A 13,063-nucleotide genomic window follows, 5' to 3' on the forward strand; every position below is an offset into this window, starting at 1 on the left:
CACTTACATATCTTTTGCGTAAGGTGGGAATCTTTGTCCCTCTGGGTTCCCACCCCTCCTCTCAATGGAAAAGAACCAAGTTAAAGATGGATTCCAGTTCAGGTGACATGATCACATGTCACTGTAAGACTTCATTACCCACTTGCCAGCCCACAGGTTTACGGGAAGACTTACAAGTAATACAGAGCCATCTACAGGTAACTGTCAGGGGTAATCAGAGCCATTAAGATTCCAAACCACCATTAATGGCCCACACTTTGCATAACTACAATAGGACCTCAGAGTTATATGTCATATTTCTAGTTTCATTTACAAGAGTGATACATTTATACAAATAGGATGACCACACTCAGTAGATCATAAGCTTTGTATTGATACCTTACAAGAGACCTTTTGCATGAAGCATATTCCAGTTACATTATATTCACACTCATTAGCATATTTTTATAAAATCATATAGAGTGCAACGTCACAACTATGATGGGGTGCAGGGCCAAATTCAGGATGCCTGTGCCAGTGGAGGACCATCTCAATAACACTTCCCACCAGTGGTGTGACAGGTCTTGGCCAAGTCTCGCAAATACCCATTTAATTTCATTGGCATTATGAAGCACGGTAACCATGACTCTGCGCCCTTCCTGTTTTGCAATATATAGCTGGTTCTGTAAATCAGGGTCTACAAGCAATGTCTGTAAAGCAGTTAAATCCATTCCAAGAGGCACAGGTGTTACAATAGAATACGAAGTATAAGACACTTTTAACTGACTATATTTAAAATCGGGGATATGAAATTCAAAGTCACGTATCCTAATTGCTATAATATGACAGAAATATTTATAACATAACTTCATTTGTTTTCCAATACCTCTATGTCAGTAGCATCCAGCACTCCAACTTCTAATCCAGTTCCACCCAAAGCAGTTCAATACATTTGTTGGGAGCCTTTTCTTTAGACTACCCACCCCTCCTGGCTACTAGGGAAAATCCAATAACCTTCAGTAGTTCGCATTGAGATAGTATTAGGGCAGCTATACCTTCACTGAGCCTTTCTTTCCTTACATCCAATGTCATACAACACCTAGGTGCATTCAGCTGGGCTTGCATGCTGGAAGTTGACCAAGAAGTACTAGTTGGCAAGTCTTATTCTTTTAATAACCAATGTTTTTACATACCCTTTTTTCCCTTGGTAATTTTACTTTGTGCTTTAAAAACTTTTTATGTCCATCCTTTTATTCCCACCAACAGATAAATCTTGTATCTCATGCATATTTTGCCTTTAAATGTGCCTTTACCACCTAAGGATGTTTCCCTGTTAACAGACTGGCGTTTCTGTAAATACAGTTAAAGTACTTGTTCATTCTTTTCTGCCTAATGCAGTATTTTCTTTTTTGTAACACAATACACAACAATGCTAGCAACAAGACAAACAACACAAGACAAAACATAAAACATAAAACATAATCTTTGTTGAGACAATAGATCCATGGTATTCTGGGTTGCTCTTCAGCTGGTACCAGCTTTCCCTGATTTTCTGAAACACAAAAAGAACATGTTTCTACTCCTTTTGGGGTGGCAGCTTATTGCTTAAAATATCACTTCCTTTCACAAATATCCTTGCTGAGTGTAGGCAAAACAGAGGAATTACCCCCATACTTTCCTGTGTTTTTGTTCTATAGGCAGGCCAGGTTTCAATGGCTCCTACCTTTTAAGGGTTTAGGGGAAATTATCCCATTGTTCAGTTATTAAATTCATGAGGTGGTGTACCTCAGTTTTTCTTCTTATACAGCAGACCAAGTTTGAAATGTTTTTTCTGCTGTGCTAAGCTTTAAGTTTATTCACAGGTAGTACCTGAGAAGCATCATTACTATATGACTTTGTATGATTTTTAAAAAAAACCTTTACACTATACATTGTTACAGGGGTACTTATTAACATTAAATGTATCCCAATGTTTAATATTAACATCAAATCTATTAAAAGCTTTAGATTTCAGCACTGCATACACAAACAAAAAGAATATTTTTCCTACTTACGGTTAACCTGCCCCTCTCTTATTTTTAGGTTTGACTTCTTTTTCCACCTTTCTCTGGAGGGTCATAATTTGAGCCTCTTGGTTTCAGGTAGTTTGATTGCTGACCAGGTATGTTCATTATCTGCAGCTCCTTTGTGCTGCCATTTATGGGCAGTTCTCTCCTTCCTCTGTCAGTTAGGTAATTTGCATTTTCACAGACGCTTTCTGGCTTGCTTTTGGATCCAAAGCCATCAGCAGCTCAGAGACCCTCTCTTAAGAGGGACACAATCAACTTTCCACCCAACTTCCACTTTACTATTATTTTCACTTTCAACTTCTGCTTCCAAAACACAAAGTGATCTGAAAAAGGAAACACAACCTACTGTGGCTCCCTTTAGAACCCTAATAGGATTTTAGTTAAGTAGCATGGTTTGTTTGCATTTCTTTTACCCCTTCTACAATATACACTGCACATGTCCTGGGGAAAATGCACATTCCTTTCATAGTTTAACTTCTATAACATTATATTAGCCATATCTATTTTTACATAAGGTGTAACAGTTTCTTTTGTGCTCACAGAGTTATCAAAGTGACAGTCTGAGGCTCTGTGTTTCTAATGACAGGTTTCAGAGTAACAGCCGTGTTAGTCTGTATTCGCAAAAAGAAAAGGAGTACTTGTGGCACCTTAGAGACTAACCAATTTATTAGAGCATAAGCTTTCGTGAGCTACAGCTCACTTCATCAGATGCATATCGTGGAAACTGCAGCAGACTTTATATATACACAGAGAATATGAACCAATACCTCCTCCCACCCCACTGTCCTGCTGGTAATAGCTTATCTAAAGTGATCATCAGGTGGGCCATTTCCAGCACAAATCCAGGTTTTCTCACCCTCCACCCCCCCCCCCACAAATTCACTCTCCTGCTGGTGATAGCCCATCCAAAGTGACAACTCTTTACACAATGTGCATGACAATCAAGTTGGGCTATTTCCTGCACAAATCCAGGTTTTCTCACATCCCCCCCACCCCCATACACACACAAACTCACTCTCCTGCTGGTAATAGCTCATCCAAACTGACCACTCTTCAAGTTAAAATCCAAGTTAAACCAGAACATCTGGGGGGGGGGGTAGGAAAAAACAAGAGGAAACAGGCTACCTTGCATAATGACTTAGCCACTCCAAGTCTCTATTTAAGCCTAAATTAATAGTATCCAATTTGCAAATGAATTCCAATTCAGCAGTTTCTCGCTGGAGTCTGGATTTGAAGTTTTTTTGTTTTAAGATAGCAACCTTCATGTCTGTGATTGCGTGACCAGAGAGATTGAAGTGTTCTCCGACTGGTTTATGAATGTTATAATTCTTAAAAACAATGGTCACATAAACACCACCCTATACCGGAAACCTACTGACCGCTATTCCTACCTGCATGCCTCCAGCTTTCACCCTGACCACACCACACGATCCATCGTCTACAGCCAAGCTCTGCGATACAACCGCATTTGCTCCAACCCCTCAGACAGAGACAAACACCTACAAGATCTCTGTCAAGCTTTCTTACAACTACAATACCCACCTGCAGAAGTAAAGAAACAGATTGATAGAGCCAGAAGAGTTCCCAGAAGTTACCTACTACAGGACAGGCCTAACAAAGAAAATAACAGAACGCCACTAGCCGTCACCTTCAGCCCCCAACTAAAACCCCTCCAACGCATTATTAAGGATCTACAACCTATCCTAAAGGATGACCCAACACTCTCACAAATCTTGGGAGACAGGCCAGTCCTTGCCTACAGACAGCCCCGCAACCTGAAGCAAATACTCACCAACAACCACATACCACACAACAGAACCACTAACCCAGGAACTTATCCTTGCAACAAAGCCCGTTGCCAATTGTGCCCACATATCTATTCAGGGGACACCATCACAGGGCCTAATAACATCAGCCACACTATCAGAGGCTCGTATACCTGCACATCCACCAATGTGATATATGCCATCATGTGCCAGCAATGCCCCTCTGCCATGTACATTGGTCAAACTGGACAGTCTCTACGTAAAAGAATAAATGGACACAAATCAGATGTCAAGAATTATAACATTCATAAACCAGTCGGAGAACACTTCAATCTCTCTGGTCACGCAATCACAGACATGAAGGTCGCTATCTTAAAACAAAAAAACTTCAAATCCAGACTCCAGCGAGAAACTGCTGAATTGGAATTCATTTGCAAATTGGATACTATTAATTTAGGCTTAAATAGAGACTTGGAGTGGCTAAGTCATTATGCAAGGTAGCCTGTTTCCTCTTGTTTTTTCCTACCCCCCCCCCCCCAGATGTTCTGGTTTAACTTGGATTTTAACTTGAAGAGTGGTCAGTTTGGATGAGCTATTACCAGCAGGAGAGTGAGTTTGTGTGTGTATGGGGGTGGGGGGGATGTGAGAAAACCTGGATTTGTGCAGGAAATAGCCCAACTTGATTGTCATGCACATTGTGTAAAGAGTTGTCACTTTGGATGGGCTATCACCAGCAGGAGAGTGAATTTGTGGGGGGGGGGGGGTGGAGGGTGAGAAAACCTGGATTTGTGCTGGAAATGGCCCACCTGATGATCACTTTAGATAAGCTATTACCAGCAGGACAGTGGGGTGGGAGGAGGTATTGGTTCATATTCTCTGTGTATATATAAAGTCTGCTGCAGTTTCCACGATATGCATCTGATGAAGTGAGCTGTAGCTCACGAAAGCTTATGCTCTAATAAATTGGTTAGTCTCTAAGGTGCCACAAGTACTCCTTTTCTTTTTGTGTTTCTAATGTTGCTTCTTTTTTGTGCACCTCACCCCTGCTGTTGCTTCAGCGGTGCACTGTCTTTTTAAATTTCTTTTACTACAGCTCTTATCTGCCATTTTGTTACCACAAAACAAAACAAGGATCCAGAATTTCTCCCCATTCTTCTGGGTTTGGCTGCCCTGCTGCAATCAGGACTTTGGTCTTTAAAAAGATATTGAACTTTATAAAGCATTGGGGTACCTTAAGGGTTAAATGCTAAATACCAAAGCCAAAGAACACTAGTCACCTTTGCCTGGCAAAAAAGTGTCTCTCCGTTTTGCAACTTTGAATGAAAGATTCAAATGCATTCTTTGTGGTATTATTTAAAAACCAAACCAAAAACCAATTTATATGAAACCTACAAAACAGAGTTTTACAAGCCAGGAGCCCCAGCCTCGGTCCCAAACATTCCACACACTTACACAATATGTTTATACACACACACAGACACAAGCATACTCTTCTGCTTAACATCCTTTACACCACTTTAATTTTTACACAGCTGCATGTAGATTACATTTGTATGCATTTGGGGTCAGGTAAGTTCCAATAGAAACCCCTTATGTTCTTTTAGTGAATTTGACTAAATTGTTCAGTCAAATGATTCAAAGCAGATTGTCTTTTTGCCTGGCTTATTTACAAACATTCCTTTGGAAAAGGGCCCATTTTTCCTTCAGAATGGCTACAAAGAAACCAAGAATTCTTTTTCTATAACACTTTTATTTTGTTAACTTTTTTACAAGGTTCAGCTGCTTAATTCCCTCCGGCCTCTGCAGAGTTACCTTCTCACTCTCTTTCCTTACTCACTTGCCTATCTCCCAAAATAACACCTTCATCAACTCAGATTTCACCATTCTAAGTATTGTCCCAGGGATCTGAATTCCCTGTGCCTGTACTTACTTACTCACTCCTTTTCTTACTCCTGCCACTATGCCCCTCAGGGCTCCCATCCTGTTTTCCAATCTCTTTATCTGTTGCCTGCCTGCTTGTCTGGGCCTGATCCTGCTTTCCTCGCTGAACCACCCCTTCCCATGGGCACAGGCTTTGTCCCACTAACCATTTGGCAAGGAGGGTGGGCTCCTCAACTACCTCCCACTCAGGAGGGGTGGTCATTCTGCCAGACAGGTAGCGACCCTTTCTGACAGAAGGCACAGGTACTTAGCTATTATTTACTGTCTTAGCCCTGGTCTACACTAGGACTTTAGGTCGAATTTAGCAGCGTTAAATCGATTTAAACCTGCACCCATCCACACAATGAAGCCCTTTATTTCGACTTAAAGGGCTCTTAAAATCGATTTCCTTACTCCACCCCGACAAGTGGATTAGCGCTTAAATCGACGTTGCCGGCTCGAATTTGGGGTACTGTGGACACAATTCGATGGTATTGGCCTCCGGGAGCTATCCCAGAGTGCTCCATTCTGACCGCTCTGGACAGCACTCTCAACTCAGATGCACTGGCCAGGTAGACAGGAAAAGAACCGCGAACTTTTGAATCTCATTTCCTGTTTGGCCAGCGTGGCAAGCTGCAGGTGACCATGCAGAGCTCATCAGCACAGGTGACCATGATGGAGTCCCAGAATCGCAAAAGAGCTCCAGCATGGACCGAACGGGAGGTACAGGATCTGATCGCTGTTTGGGGAGAGGAATCCGTGCTATCAGAACTCCATTCCAGTTTTTGAAATGCCAAAACCTTTGTGAAAATCTCCCAGGGCATGAAGGACAGAGGCCATAACAGGGACCCGAAGCAGTGCCGCGTGAAACTGAAGGAGCTGAGGCAAGCCTACCAGAAAACCAGAGAGGCGAACAGCTGCTCTGGGTCAGAGCCCCAAACATGCCGCTTCTATGATGAGCTGCATGCCATTTTAGGGGGTTCAGCCACCACTACCCCAGCCGTGTTGTTTGACTCCTTCAATGGAGATGGAGGCAGTACGGAAGTAGGTTTTGGGGACGAAGAAGATGATGATGAGGAGGAGGTTGTAGATAGCTCACAGCAAGCAAGCGGAGAAACCGGTTTTCCCGACAGCCAGGAACTGTTTCTCACCCTAGACCTGGAGCCAGTACCCCCCTAACCCACCCAAGGCTGCCTCCTGGACCCAGCAGGCGGAGAAGGGACCTCTGGTGAGTGTACCTTTTAAAATGCTATACATGGTTTAAAAGCAAGCATGTGAAAGGATTACTTTGCCCTGGCATTTGCGGTTCTCCTAGATGTAGTCCTAAAGCCTTTGCAAAAGGTTTCTGGGGAGGGCAGCCTTATTGCGTCCTTCATGGTAGGACACTTTACCACTCCAGGCCAGTAACACGTACTCGGGAATCACTGTAGAACAAAGCATTGCAGTGTATGTTTGCTGGCATTCAACCAAAATCCGTTCTTTATCTCTCTGTGTTATCCTCAGGAGAGTGAGATATAATTCATGGTCACCTGGTTGAAATAGAGTGCTTTTCTTCAGGGGACACTCAGAGGAGCCCATTCCTCCTGGGCTGTTTGCCTGTGGCTAAACAGAAATGTTCCCCGCTGTTAGCCACAGGGAGGGGGGAAGGTTGAGGGGGTAGTCACGCGGTGGGAGGAGGCAAAATGCGACCTTGTAACGAAAGCACATGTGCTATGTATGTAATGTTAACAGCAAGGTTTACCCTGAAAGAGTGTAGCCACTGTTTTATAAAATGTGTCTTTTTAAATACCGCTCTCCCTTTTTTTTTCGCCACCAGCTGCATGTGTTTCAATGATCACAGGATCTTCTCCTTCCCAGAGGCTAGTGAAGCTTAGAAAGAAAAAAAAAACGCACTCGTGATGAAATGTTCTCCGAGCTCATGCTGTCCTCCCACACTGACAGAGCACAGACGAATGCGTGGAGGCAAATAATGTCAGAGTGCAGGAAAGCACAAAATGACCGGGAGGAGAGGTGGAGGGCTGAAGAGAGTAAGTGGCGGGCTGAAGACAGGGCTGAAGCTCAAATGTGGCGGCAGCGTGATGAGAGGAGGCAGGATTCAATGCTGAGGCTGCTGCAGGACCAAACCAGTATGCTCCAGTGTATGGTTGAGCTGCAGCAAAGGCAGCTGGAGCACAGACTGCCACTGCTGCCCCTCTGTAACCAACCGCCCTCCTCCCCAAGTTCCATAGTCTCCACACCCAGACGCCCAAGAACGCGGTGGGGGGGCTCCGGCCAACCAGCCACTCCACCACAGAGGATTGCCCCAAAAAAAGAAGGCTGTCATTCAATAAATTTTAAAGTTGTAAACTTTTAAAGTGCTGTGCTTAAAGTGCTGTGTGGCATTTTCCTTCCCTCCTCCACCACCCCTCCTGGGATACCTTGGTAGTCATCTCCCTATTTGTGTGATGAATGAATAACGAATGCATGACTGTGAAGCAGCAATGACTTTATTGCCTCTGCAAGCAATGATTAAAGGGAGGAGGGGAGAGTGGTTAGCTTACAGGGAAATAGAGTGAACCAAGGGGCGGAGGGTTCCATCAAGGAGAAACAAACAGAACTTTCACACCGTAGCCTGGCCAGTCATGAAACTGGTTTTCAAAGCTTCTCTGATGCGTACTGCGCCCTCCTGTGCTCTTCTAACCGCCCTGGTGTCTGGCTGCGCGTAACCAGCAGCTAGGCGATTTGCCTCAACCTCCCACCCCGCCATAAACGTCTCCCCCTTACTCTCACAGATATTGTGGAGCACACAGCAAGCAGTAATAACAGTGGGAATATTGGTTTCGCTGAGGTCTAAGCGAGTCAGTAAACTGCGCCAGCGTGCCTTTAAACGTCCAAATGCACATTTTACCACCATTCTGCACTTGCTCAGCCTGTAGTTGAACAGCTCCTGACTACTGTCCAGGCTGCCTGTGTACGGCTTCATGAGCCATGGCATTAAGGGGTAGGCTGGGTCCCCAAGGATACATATAGGCATTTCAACATCCCCAACAGTTATTTTCTGGTCTGGGAATAAAGTCCCTTCCTGCAGCTTTTGAAACAGACCAGAGTTCCTGAAGATGCGAGCATCATGCACCTTTCCCGGCCATCCCACGTTGATGTTGGTGAAACATCCCTTGTGATCCACCAGAGCTTGCAGCACTATCGAAAAGTACCCCTTGCGGTTTATGTACTCGGCGGCTTGGTGCTCCGGTGCCAAGATAGGGATATGGGTTCCGTCTATAGCCCCACCACAGTTAGGGAATGCCATTGCAGCAAAGCCATCCACTATGACCTGCACATTTCCCAGGGTCACTACCCTTGATATCAGCAGATCTTTGATTGCGTGGGCTACTTGCATCACAGCAGCCCCCACAGTAGATTTGCCCACTCCAAATTGATTCCCAACTGACCGGTAGCTGTCTGGCGTTGCAAGCTTCCACAGGGCTATTGCCACTCGCTTCTCAACTGTGAGGGCTGCTCTCATCTTGGTATTCATGCGCTTCAGGGCAGGGGAAAGCAAGTCACAAAGTTCCATGAAAGTGCCCCTACGCATGCGAAAGTTTCGCAGCCACTGGGAATCGTCCCAGACCTGCAACACTATGCGGTCCCACCAGTCTGTGCTTGTTTCCCGAGCCCAGAATCGGCGTTCCACAGCATGAACCTGCCCCATTAGCACCATGATGCATGCATTGTCAGGGCCCATGCTTTCAGAGAAATCTGTGTCCATGTCCTGATCACTCACGGGACCGCGCTGACGTCGCCTCCTCGCCCGGTATCGCGTTGCCATGTTCTGGTGCTGCATATACTGCTGGATAATGCGTGTGGTGGTTAATGTGCTCCTAATTGCCAAAGTGAGCTGAGCGGCCTCCATGCTTGCCTTGGTATGGCGTCCGCACAGAAAAAAGGCGCGGAACGATTGTCTGCCGTTGCTCTGACGGAGGGAGGGGCGACTGACGACACGGCTTACAGGGTTGGCTTCAGGGAGCTAAAATCAACAAAGGGTGTGCCTGTACATCAAGGAGTATTTCAGGCAGGACTGCACGGAGGGTTCCAATAAGAAATGGTGCACCTAAGTTATCGTTGTTATTGGAACAAGGAGGTTAGCCTGGCCTCTGATTGATACATGGCTAGATTTACCTCGCTGCACCTTCTCTGTGAGTGACTGCAGTGTGATCTAGACAGGGGAGGAGGCAAATGAGTACAAAACAAATCTGGTCTATTTCTTGTTCTGACCCACTCCATCTATCTTTTACATCTTTGGCTGGCAGCAGACGGTGCAGAAGGACTGCATGCCATCCACATCTCATGGCTGCTCGGCAGAAGATGGTACAGTATGACTGCTAGCCATCTTCATCTCTTGCCTGCCTGGCATAAGATGGTACAATACGACTGCTAGCAATCCTCATCTCTTGCCTGCCTGGCAGAAGATGGTACAGTACGACTGCTAGCAGTCCGTATCGCCTGCCCGCTCACCATAAGACGGTTCAATAGGACTGCAGGACTAAAGAGAATGACCTGGTCAAGTCACTCCAAATTTAGTCCCTGCGCCCATGTCTGCCCAGGCGCTCCCAGCCGACGTGGCCAGGAGCATCTCGGACACGACGAGGACGACTACCAGTCGTATTGCACCGTCTGCTGCCAGAAGGCAATGGGTTGCTGCTACTGTGCAGCAAAGCCGTACCGCGTCTGCCAGCACCCAGGAGACATAGGGTGACGGTTACCTGAGCTGGCTCCATGCTTGCCGTGGTATGGCGTCTGCACAGGTAACTCAGGAAAAAAGGCGCGAAATGATTGTCTGCCCTTGCTTTCACGGAGGGAGGGAGGGAACGGGGGCCTGACGACACGTACCCAGAACCACCCGCGACAATGTTTTAGCCCCATCAGAGTGCTCCATTGTGACTGCTCTGGACAGCACTCTCAGATGCCCGATTGTTTGCCATTGCTCTGACGCTGGGAGGGGCGCTTACAGGGTTGGCTTCAGGGAGCTAAAATCAACAAAGGGGGTGGCTTTACATCAAGGAGTATTTCAGGCAGGACTTCACGGAGGGTTCCAATAAGAAATGGTGCACCTAAGTTATTGTCCTTATTGGAACAAGAAGGTTAGCCTGGCCTCTGATTGATACATGGCTAGATTTACCTCGCTGCACCTTCTCTGTAAGTGACTGCAGTGTGATCTAGAAGAATGAGTCCCCTAGACAGGGGAGGGGGGGAAGCAAATGAGTACAAAACAAATCTGGTCTATTTCTTGTTTTGATCCACTCCATCTATCTTTTACATCTTTGGCTGGCAGCAGACGGTGCAGAAGGACTGCATGCCATCCACATCTCATGGCTGCTCGGCAGAAGATGGTACAGTACGACTGCTAGCAGTCCGTATCGCCTGCCCGCTCACCATAAGACGGTTCAATAGGACTGACTGCAGGACTAAAGAGAATGACCTGCTCAAGTCACTCCAAATTTAGTCCCTGCGCCCATGTCTGCCCAGGCGCTCCTGATCGACCTCACAGAGGCGACCAGGAGCACCTCAGACATGACGATGACGGCTACCAGTCGTACTGTACCGTCTGCTGCCACAAGGCAAGGGGTAGCTGCTACTGTGTAGCAATGCCGTACCGCATCTGCCAGCACCCAGGAGACATAGGGTGACGGTTACCTGAGTGGGCTCCATGCTTGCCGTGGTATGGCGTCTGCACAGGTAACTCAGGAAAAAAGGCGCAAAATGATTGTCTGCCCTTGCTTTCACGGGGGGAGGGAGGGAACGGGGGCCTGACGATATGTACCCAGAACCACCCACGACAATGTTTTAGCCCCATCAGGCATTGGGATCTCAAACCAGAATTCCAATGGGCAGCGGAGACTGCGGGAACTGTGGGATAGCTACCCACAGTGCAACGCTCCGGAAGTCGACGCTTGCCTCGGTACTGTGGAAGCGCTCCGCCGAGTTAATGCACTTAATGCACTTAGAGCATTTTCTGTGGGGATACACACACTCGAATATATAAAACCGATTTCTAAAAAACCGACTTCTATAAATTCGACCTAATTTCGTAGTGTAGACATACCCCTAGACTCTATCAGTTCAGTCCAAAAGACCTTAGGCTGCCCGCATTCTCGCCACCAAATTCATTACCTGCACAAAATTCTCTGTTACTCACACATTCAAGGGCACCCACCTTTTCCCCAGTTCCTAGGGCTCCAGGCAAAAAGCACCTAACTTTACCACTCCGTGGGCTCCAGGCTCTACTCCTCCATGGGCTCCAGACTAATACCCATTCCCTGTGGACTCAGGGCTTAATCTTTTGCGGGTTTACAGTGTCTTTTACCAGTGAAAGAGCCTTACACAGTAATATACTACATAACCTTTCTTTACAATCACCAAAACCAGACTGCACACGCTACACATACAGTGCTCACCACTCCCAATAAGACAGATGGACTTTTCCTGATGTCCAGTCAGAATCAGGTCCATCTGGGGGACTCCAGTTTCTGCACGGTATCATTGGCAGAGTGTTATGGTCTGGCAGCTCTGATCTGTGGGGCTATGTCCTGGAGTTGGTTCCCTGTCTCTGGACATAATTTCTCCACTCGAGCAGGCAATCAGCCCGAGTTCTGAGTCCCAGTAATGGAATGTATCCATAAATTAACTCACGAACTGCGACACGGGAACTTTGTAGGGAGCGACCCCACCCCGCCATCTTTTACCTCCTATTGCAATGGACAAACTACAAACTGTTCGTACTATCCGTCTCTTCCTCTCTACCAATCCTTGCTGGGGCCTCCAAATTCTGTTACCCGGGGTTCTTTCAACCCAAAGCTCTTGGTAACTTTTACACTATGCGAGTGGTGTCAGGAAATAAATCAGGGGAGACACGGCCGTCCAACCGATAGATGGCTGGCACAAACAGGACAACACAAGGGTGCTTTTACTTAAACCTACACTTTACTTAGTCTCAAGCACTTACACACGTCCGCAACAGGTTAGTAAAACACTCCCAATCCTCAATAATTACCGAAGCTGAGTGTGGCTCTCAAGTGGCACAGCGGCACTGCTGGGAACAGCAAGATGCATCCAGAGGGAGAGTCCAGAAGAGTCCATCTACCTCAAACTTTTTCCCCTTATTTATACATTAGTAATAGAATGACATGTCCCTTAAAGAAAATTTGTTAAGTAAGCAGTTACAATGGTCAAGCAAGAGGTTCCTTCTGATTATTGATTAACCAGGTATCGGGTTTTCCAGAGCTTGCAGCCTTGAGGCCCCAATAGACATTCCTGGGGCATATCCTGCTCTTCTAAAATGCATGGATCAGCAAC

The 13,063-nt window shown here is 46.3% G+C and overlaps 1 long non-coding RNA gene across 1 annotated transcript; it reads right to left on the reverse strand.

Moving 5' to 3' along the window:
- Positions 1-352: 352 nt before the first annotated feature.
- On the reverse strand, positions 353-12,840 carry LOC311515520. Its single transcript, XR_014710168.1, has 3 exons — positions 12,762-12,840; positions 2,034-2,371; positions 353-1,531 (listed from the first exon to the last, which is right to left on the reverse strand). It is a non-coding gene; the product is annotated as an uncharacterized lncRNA (long non-coding RNA).
- Between the last annotated feature and the right edge of the window lie 223 nt (positions 12,841-13,063).

This window comes from Lepidochelys olivacea (assembly GCF_965140295.1).
Source record: "Lepidochelys olivacea isolate rLepOli2 genome assembly, chromosome: 1".
In the NCBI taxonomy this organism is placed as follows: Eukaryota; Metazoa; Chordata; order Testudines; family Cheloniidae; genus Lepidochelys; species Lepidochelys olivacea.